Source organism: Zonotrichia albicollis, chromosome 6, assembly GCF_047830755.1.
Source record: "Zonotrichia albicollis isolate bZonAlb1 chromosome 6, bZonAlb1.hap1, whole genome shotgun sequence".
Classification (NCBI taxonomy): domain Eukaryota; kingdom Metazoa; phylum Chordata; class Aves; order Passeriformes; family Passerellidae; genus Zonotrichia; species Zonotrichia albicollis.
The window spans coordinates 64,345,480-64,355,047 of NC_133824.1; the positions used below are offsets into that span (position 1 = coordinate 64,345,480).

The 9,568-nt window shown below is 46.5% G+C and overlaps 1 long non-coding RNA gene across 2 annotated transcripts; it reads left to right on the forward strand.

Annotated features, from left to right (window-relative positions):
• Nucleotides 1-3,814: 3,814 nt before the first annotated feature.
• Nucleotides 3,815-8,167, forward strand: LOC141729460 (uncharacterized). Of its 2 annotated transcripts, XR_012580977.1 has the most exons (5): nucleotides 3,816-4,695; nucleotides 5,139-6,947; nucleotides 7,023-7,344; nucleotides 7,642-7,799; nucleotides 7,903-8,167. It is a non-coding gene; the product is annotated as an uncharacterized LOC141729460 (long non-coding RNA). The 2 variants fall into 2 exon arrangements; XR_012580976.1 differs by having other exon boundaries at nucleotides 3,815-4,695; nucleotides 5,139-7,344.
• Nucleotides 8,168-9,568: the final 1,401 nt, after the last annotated feature.

Consider the following 9,568-nt stretch of genomic DNA (forward strand, 5'->3'; position numbering starts at 1 on the left):
AGGCAGGGTGCTGGTTTGGGAATTACTGGGAGGGGTTTTTGAGTCCAATTTGGCGGTGGGGGGGTGTCCATGAAGTGGCCCCTTAGGCCCCATGAAAGCCAAGTCTCACCTTTGATCACAGTGCTGAGGTGTTCAGGGCAGAGCAGTCCCGGTGTGTCTGGTGTCACTTGTCTGCTGTGCATTATGTGTTGTTTGTGTATCTCCTGTCTTTTACCTTAGCACATTGAGGGGCCTGTCAGAAACCTTGGCATCATTGTTAGCATCTGTGATCTCTGCATTCCTTGGCCTGGCACCCAGGCCAGAGATGCAATTCTGATACCTGTCTGAGCTCCCCAGTCAAAAGTTCTCTCTTTGGAAGCATCCAGTCAGATGTCTTGTCAGGTCTTGTTCTGAGCTGTACGGACAGCTGTGCCCCACCTGGATCCATTATGGTGGATTAGGGCTTGAAAGAATGTGAGGGCAGGCAGAGGATTCTGACCATAGGATTCCTAGGCATCCATCTTTACTGTTCTTGGAATCAATCATTCAGTTAGCATCTTCTTCCTGCAGTGTTCTCTGAGCCTCATCAGCTCACCGTCAGTTTGAACTCAGTCATCTCCTTTTGCATGCTCTCAGTCCTTGCAGCCATTTTCCTTGCCAAGAGATTTCTGTTCCTGTTGTGTCCCCGTTGTGTGTCCTGTCCTGTCTGTCCTGTGTCACGGGTGTCAGCACACATTTGTGCCGGGGCTGCTCTGCCCTGCCGCATAGCCTGGTGCGATAGGAGAGGGCCCGGGGACTTGGAATGTGTAATGTGGGGTGTAGTTGGACTCCAGATGGGATTTGTAGATGGACACAGGACATCTGGAGCTCTTAAGTTGTCCTGCAACAGTGTGACTCTTGTCCTAACGTTTTTTTCAGATTCAGATGAATTAAATCTGGGCCAGAGGGCCCCATCCCGGGTGAGGGGATTCCCCCGAGCAGGTGAGGCCCCATTTGTCTGTGGAGCAGAAGTGTACATGGTGACTCTGTTAGAGCTCACTTCTTTGTCTTTCTTTTTAGGAAGTGAATCTGGATAGCAGCAGTCAAGGTGAGCCGTGGAGAGAAGTGGTTGTTATTGCTCAGCTCTCAAGGAGAAGAATTTTTTCAGCAGCTTGATCATGTCACAAGAGGGATCTGCCCAGTGTCAAGGATGATGTTTGAGATTGAGGCTTCAGGTGAGTTGAGGATTGTGAGTGGGAGAGGGAGGGTGAGCAGGTATCCAGTTAGGAGTTCTTGGGAGGGAGTTTGCAGGCAGCAGGGTGAGAAAGGGTGTTTATTTGTTTATTTGAGGGCCCCCCCCACAAGGCTTCTAGCAGAGGCATTCCCATGTCTTAGAGCACACAGAGTCATCCAGTGCACTCACAGGAATGCCATTTAACTTTGCCTTTCTCTAACCCAGGTGCCAGCCCTAATAAAGGCCACAGCCTTGGAATCAGGATGAAGCTGGAGCCTGAGGGAGCCAGGCACACTCAGGAGAGGGCAAGTAGCTGACTGGCTGGGATTTGGCCCGCATAACTCTGGACTCATTCTTTGGTTTTGGTTTTCTTTATTGTAGCTGACCGAGAGGCTCACAGGCCATCACGAGGCTCTCTGAAGCAGACTCATTTCAGGTGCAACGTGGATTCCCGTCGCCGATCATCCAAAAGATAAGTTGGGAGCCACGGCCTGGAGATGGGGGTGTAGCAGGTTGGGAGTTCTTGGGACAGATTTAAAAATTAGCGGAGGGAAAAGCAAACTTGTCCAAGGGCCTCTTAGGACAGCTAAAGGGAGAGGCTCTACTTTTGATGGCAGCTTTCAGGCGGGCAGTGCAGAACAGCTCTGGTTTGTGTCGTGGTTTCCGGTGTGCCGTGTTCCCTAGTGTGTCTTTGGGGTCCCTTTTGCCTTCTTCCCTCGAGGCCCTCACCACAAGCATGATGTGTGGTGTTTGATGTCCCCCTGTTTGTCACGTTCTGTGTCACGGGTGTCTGCACACATATGGGTGCCGGAGCTGTTCTGCCCTGCCGCATGGCCAGCTGCAATGGGACAAGCCCTGGGGAGTGTAAATTTGTAATGGGGGCTGTACTTGGGCTCTAGATGCTATTCCTAGATGGACCTAAGGTGTTTGCAGCTTGTGAGTTATCCTGGTGGTGTTTGACACATGTTCTGACTTTCTTTCAGGTGCAGATGCATTGCATCCATGGCAGAGGGTCAGAGTTAGCAGGTGCCGGGCCTTCCTAGGAGCACGGTGAGTAGCAGACTGGTGGGGTTTTGGCCGATGGGGTGCCAAGATCAGGCACTGATGTTTGGTTCTCTTTACTCTAGCTGTCTGAGAGACACCAGCCCGGTGACAGCAGGACCTTCCCAGCTGACGAGGTGGCCTTTCTTTGCACCTGGCACGGACCGGCATTGCCAGATGTCTGAGAGATAAGTAGAGGGCTATGACCCACAGAGGGGATGAAGGCAGGGTGCTGGTTTGGGAATTACTGGGAGGGGTTTTTGAGTCCAATTTGGCGGTGGGGGGGTGTCCATGAAGTGGCCCCTTAGGCCCCATGAAAGCCAAGTCTCACCTTTGATCACAGTGCTGAGGTGTTCAGGGCAGAGCAGTCCCGGTGTGTCTGGTGTCACTTGTCTGCTGTGCATTATGTGTTGTTTGTGTATCTCCTGTCTTTTACCTTAGCACTTTGAGGGGCCTGTCAGAAACCTTGGCATCATTGTTAGCATCTGTGATCTCTGCATTCCTTGGCCTGGCACCCAGGCGATAGAACTTTTGACTCGGGAGCTCAGACAGGCATCAGACTCTCTTCTGTCTTTGGAAGCATCCAGTCAGATGTCTTGTCAGGTCTTGTTCTGAGCTGTACGGACAGCTGTGCCCCACCTGGATCCATTATGGTGGATTAGGGCTTGAAAGAATGTGAGGGCAGGCAGAGGATTCTGACCATAGGATTCCTAGGCATCCATCTTTACTGTTCTTGGAATCAATCATTCAGTTAGCATCTTCTTCCTGCAGTGTTCTCTGAGCCTCATCAGCTCACCGTCAGTTTGAACTCAGTCATCTCCTTTTGCATGCTCTCAGTCCTTGCAGCCATTTTCCTTGCCAAGAGATTTCTGTTCCTGTTGTGTCCCCGTTGTGTGTCCTGTCCTGTCTGTCCTGTGTCACGGGTGTCAGCACACATTTGTGCCGGGGCTGCTCTGCCCTGCCGCATAGCCTGGTGCGATAGGAGAGGGCCCGGGGACTTGGAATGTGTAATGTGGGGTGTAGTTGGACTCCAGATGGGATTTGTAGATGGACACAGGACATCTGGAGCTCTTAAGTTGTCCTGCAACAGTGTGACTCTTGTCCTAACGTTTTTTTCAGATTCAGATGAATTAAATCTGGGCCAGAGGGCCCCATCCCGGGTGAGGGGATTCCCCCGAGCAGGTGAGGCCCCATTTGTCTGTGGAGCAGAAGTGTACATGGTGACTCTGTTAGAGCTCACTTCTTTGTCTTTCTTTTTAGGAAGTGAATCTGGATAGCAGCAGTCAAGGTGGGCCGTGGAGAGAAGTGGTTGTTATTGCTCAGCTCTCAAGGAGAAGAATTTTTTCAGCAGCTTGATCATGTCACAAGAGGGATCTGCCCAGTGTCAAGGATGATGTTTGAGATTGAGGCTTCAGGTGAGTTGAGGATTGTGAGTGGGAGAGGGAAGGTGAGCAGGTATCCAGTTAGGAGTTCTTGGGAGGGGGTTTGTAGGCAGCAGGGTGAGAAAGGGTGTTTATTTGTTTATTTGAGGGCCCCCCCCCACAAGGCTTCTAGCAGAGGCATTCCCATGTCTTAGAGCACACAGAGTCATCCAGTGCACTCACAGGAATGCCATTTAACTTTGCCTTTCTCTAACCCAGGTGACAGCCCTAATAAAGGCCACAGCCTTGGAATCAGGATGAAGCTGGAGCCTGAGGGAGCCAGGCACACTCAGGAGAGGGCAAGTAGCTGACTGGCTGGGATTTGGCCCGCATAACTCTGGACTCATTCTTTGGTTTTGGTTTTCTTTATTGTAGCTGACCGAGAGGCTCACAGGCCATCACGAGGCTCTCTGAAGCAGACTCATTTCAGGTGCAACGTGGATTCCCGTCGCCGATCATCCAAAAGATAAGTTGGGAGCCATGGCCTGGAGATGGGGGCGTAGCAGGTTGGGAGTTCTTGGGACAGATTTAAAAATTAGCGGAGGGAAAAGCAAACTTGTCCAAGGGCCTCTTAGGACAGCTAAAGGGAGAGGCTCTACTTTTGATGGCAGCTTTCAGGCGGGCAGTGCAGAACAGCTCTGGTTTGTGTCGTGGTTTCCGGTGTGCCGTGTTCCCTAGTGTGTCTTTGGGGTCCCTTTTGCCTTCTTCCCTCGAGGCCCTCACCACAAGCATGATGTGTGGTGTTTGATGTCCCCCTGTTTGTCACGTTCTGTGTCATGGGTGTCTGCACACATACGGGTGCCGGAGCTGTTCTGCCCTGCCGCATGGCCAGCTGTAATAGGAGAGGGCCCGGGGACTTGGAATGTGTAATGTGGGGTGTAGTTGGACTCTAGATGGGATTTGTAGATGGACACAGGACATCTGGAGCTCTTTAGCTGTCCTGCCGCCCTGTGACTTTTGTCCTGACTTTGTTTCAGATTCACCTCCCTAGGTGACTGCAGTGGTTCTATCTAACCCCAACCCTTCTCAAAGCGTGTGAAGGTCAATAATTCATCTTCCAGAAGTTATCTCCAGTCCTGGCTTGTATTTTATGTACCTGTGTTGGTTTATGTTTGTATGTACCTTTACCATGTGTATCTCTGTTGGATTATACTCTGTGTACTCACATTCTGTGTACCTATGTTGGCTTGTACTGTGTGTACTTACACAGCATGTAAGTGTGCTACCCTATATTGTGTATACTTACACCCTGTGTACACTTGCACTGTTTGCCTCAGCTGATATTGTCTGTACTTACATTGTGCCACTTACGAACGCAGCTGCCCTGACCTGGCACGTAGTCACAGTTAGGTAGCACAGTTATAAAAATTTTACTGTTGATCTGTCTTTTGTGGGATTTTGGGTAGATAATTTATTGGTCCAGAGTGGGGAGAAGTCCTAGCTGTCAGATAACCACTCTTTAGCCACTTCCTGTCGTCTCGCAGGTCCCTGAAGCTGCCAACTTCCCCCGAATCTACCATTTAACATCAAGGAGCGGCAGCCAGAAGATGTGATAGAAGATGTGTCACAGCACGTTCCTCAGTGTCTGGAGTCAGGGCCGCAGCGAGCGTCTAAGCGGAAAGAGTGTGTGAGAGCACGTGGCTGTGTCTGTGTCTGCTCGTCTCTTCATGGGTGGGCACATGCTGACTGGAGTTAACCTTGTGTGTGACTTTTTTTATTCTAAATTTAACAATGAGTTGCAAAACCTGACAGCAAATCTCCAGCCAGGTTATATTGTATGTACTGACATGGAATGTACCCATGTTGGCTTAAAACCCAGAAAAACAGACGAAGATGGGCAAGAAAAAACCCAGAAAAAAACCCCAAGATGGGCAAGAAAAAACCCTGAAAAAACCCCGAAGACGGGCAAGAAAAAAAACAGAAGAAAATGAGAAAATACCCCCCAAGATGGGCAAGAAAAACCCAGGAAAAACCCCCAAGATGGGCAAGAAAAAACCCAAAGAAAACCCAGAAAAAAATTCCAAGAAGGGCAAGAAAAGACCCAGGAAACACCCAGAAAAAATTGGAAAGAAATTATATATAGTATTATATGCATTATGGATGGTATTGATTTATGTTATATAAAGAATTGTTAAATTATTTTAAATATAAAATATCTGCATATATTTGAAACAAGTTTATATTTCCTAAAATACACTAGAAAAAGATATAAATATAGATTTATCATATCTATCATTTGTTATATATTACACCATATCCATAGATATAAATAAAGTAAGTGGGCTGTTGTTTTTTATTAATTTTTTATAAGTAGTTTAAAATATTAGTTTTTTTTGGTAAAAGCAGGGGTTTTAGTATGAAAATTATAAGTACAGATAATATAAAGGTAGAATTCGAAGTATAGAAATAGATCAGAAATAGCTAAAGATTAGTATAAAAATTAAAAATATAAGAAAAAATAAGTTGTAGCAGTAGATATGGTTCATAATTTTAAAAATAATTCATCTCTATTATTTGAATAGGATACATATTATATAGAATGATTAATATAATGCTTAAATATAAACTATAAATATAAATGTGAATATAGTCATGCAAGTTATATATATAAAAATATTTCAATACAGTTTAAAAGAATAGAGCTTTTTTGTATTTATTAGGATGGGATTTTTATTTTAAATAATACATTTCTATCATGCTTTTAATTTTAAACATAGAGATATCCAATCAATATAGAAAGATATTTATAAAACCACAAAATATATTCTGTCTATTCCTATTATTTATATGTACTTATATTATATAAATTACATGCTACATCAATGTCCACTATAAATATGCATGTGAGTATAAATACGGGAAATAGAAATACCAAATTTATGGTTTTAAAGCAAGGGGGCTTGTTTGCTTCTGATCGGGTAAGATTTTTGGCATTTATTTCAGAGGAGTTTTATTTCAGCGTGGGGTCGCCCTGTTTTTTGCCGCCTTCGCTGCCCGCAGCCCCGAGGCGCGCTGCGCCCCCGGCTGGGGCGGGCGGCAGTGCTGCCGCCTTGTGGGCAGAGCGCGGTACTGCAGGCGTGTGCCGGCAGGCAGCCGAGAGGCCGCCATGTTGGGAGTGGCGTGTCGCGGGTGTCTCGGACTGTTCCTTGACCTTCTCCAGATGGCGGCGAAAAGGGCGGGGAAGTGGAGGACCCGGCTCGGTCTAATCGGCTGCCTTCATGAAATACCGGCCCCGGCGCGGCTCCGATGGGATTTTCTGTGGCCTTTCAAGTGTACCCGATGCAGTCTGTGGGGTCAGTGATGGCGCTAGCGGGTGCATTTTGGCGTGTTTCTGAAAGGCATCTGGGTTATCCCCTCTCTCTCCCTAGGGCCTCTTTCGGCCGGCTTCTTGGGAAGGGCGTGTCACGAATGTCGCGGACTTTCTTTGACCTTCTCAAGTTGGCGGCGAAATGGGTGGGAACATTGCACACCCCGGTAAATCTGCCGCCCTGTGGCCACAGAGCGGTACTGCACCCCCCCGAGCCAGCTGGGTGCCCGGGGCGGGGCAAGGACGCCGCTGCCGAGGGAGGGAAGGGTGAGGGGCGGGCCAGGGTCTGTAAATGCCGGGGACGGGGGAAGGACATTTCAGGAGTGCAAAGGGACACAATGACCGAGAGAAACGGCGGGGGCGGCCCGGCGGGGCCAGTTTCGGTGGGCGGCGGAGGCGCGGTCGCAGCGCTCCACGGGTCGGGGGCAGCGGGCGGGGGCGGGCGAGCGGCGTCGGAACAAGGCTGGAGCCCCCGGGCCCGCGCCCGCCCCGCTCCAGTCGCTGGGAGCGACCGCGGGCCGGACAATCCCGGCGGGGCGGCCCCGGGCAGGCGGTGCAGGAGGCGGAGCGGGGCCGTGGCTCTCCCCGCCGTCGCTGCCGCCAGCTTTGGAAGGTCGGGCCGGGCGCCCGTCCCGTCCCGCCGGCTCCCGGTCTCTGTAAACTCCTCTGTGGCTTCGCAGGTCCGTGCTGGAGAGTGGGAGAAAGGGCCCTGCTGGTTGCCGTGTCCTCGGTGGGCAGCGAGCTCTCACCTTGGCCGGATGGGCTGCTGAGTAATGGAACAATGGGGATGCGCTTTTATGTATTTAGTGACCTTTACAGATTTCTCCCCCTGCTTCAGGTGAGCGTGCATCATTGCAGGCTTGGGATTGAGTGAAATGCGCTGAGGAAACCAGCTATGGGGAGGGAAATGCTCTGTTAACATGTGCCTGTTCTTCTGTCAGACTCATCACAGCAGGACAGCATGAAGACTGAAAGTGTAAGAAGATGTGGAGGGAAAGAGAGAATCTGACAGGAGCACCGAACGCGCGAGCGCATGAATTTTGCTTTTTGCTTGGATGTAAACTCAGGAGTTGAAAGGAATTTGGGAGTGAGAAGGGACATTTCAGAAGGTGAAGAAGAAAAAGAAGTTGTTGTTGTTGTTACAGGCCTGGCAAAATCTTTTGTTCTAGCTAATAAAAGAAGTTAGTTTAAATAAAAAAAAGAAAAAAAAAGTAGTTTTTCTTTACCTGACTATTATATTCATTGGTGGTATATGGTGTGTTGTTTAATTTCTTGGTATGATTAACTCAGTGTAAGTTGTTTTTTGAGTGAACTAACTTTCTGGATGGGTTGGTTTGAATTTGAGACAGGATTGACTTCAATAGGTTTCTTTCATAGACTTGTGATAGTTATTACTGGGGTTTTGGCTTTGTTTACTGTATGCATAAACATACAGCTTTGGTTGGGCCAGCTGGGCTGCCGGAGTTTGTGGGTGTGAATTTATTCGATGGCTTTTGTTAAATGCAGTGTTTAATTTTTGACAGGTTTTTCAATGTAGTGGTTTTAAGGTGGTTTTTAGACTTGATTGTATGGTTTGATGTTGTTTATAGTTGCTGTCCGGTAAGGGATGTGGTGTGAGTACTTGAACGTTATGGTTTTGGTTTTCCTAAGTTCCGTTTTCTTTCTGGTTCGATAGGTTTTTTTAGTTTTATTTTTGGTGCCAGGGGTATTCACGTGGTGGGTTTTTATAGGCAACATGTTTTTTAATTTGGGCAGTGAAAGCATAAAAATAAAAAATCTAAACTGTTAAAATACTAAAAAATATAAGTTAGTTTTCTTTTAATTTTAAATTAAGTTTTATAGATTATTGGTTTTTATTTGTGCATTAGCATAAAGGTAGAGCTTTGGGGGCTTCTTTTAGTACTGTTTAGTTTTGAGTCTAGTGAGTTGGTTTGATTTAATTTTTAGTGGGTGTTGGTTTTTCTTAGCAGTTGTGTCATTTTCAAGGTGTATTTGAGTTTTATGGGGTTTTTGAGATATTGGTTTAGGAGGAAGTTTATGATGAGAATGTGCGGAGGTTTTGGGCTAGTTATAGTGGGATTTAAAATTTCTTTACAGTTAGGTTTATGTGAGGTTTTATGAGGGTTCAATGTTGTGGGATGTTTGTTCCGTTAGTAATAAAAATAGGTTTTGTTTTGATGTGCTGCGATGGGATGAGCGTGTGCTGCGTGCCGTTGCTGACGAAGGTACGGTATTGTTGTGGCTCTGATGTGTCGGGTTAATGAATTCATATGGTTTAATATATCATTTAAAATAGAAATAAATATAAATTTAAAAATATATATAAAATTTGAGTGGTAAATATAAATATAGATAACAGATACATATATAAAACTATTAAACATATGTAAACATATATAAAACTATGGTATATAATTGTTAATATTAATTATGGTATATAATTGTAACATATATATATAACAGACTATAATTTATATATTATTATGTTACAAAGATATAAAAATATAGAATGTAAATATAAAAATGTTAAAATAAATTGGAGATTTTTTTGGGTTGTTTTAGGTTATAGGCTGGGGTTTTTTTATAAATACTATAAATAGAAATAAT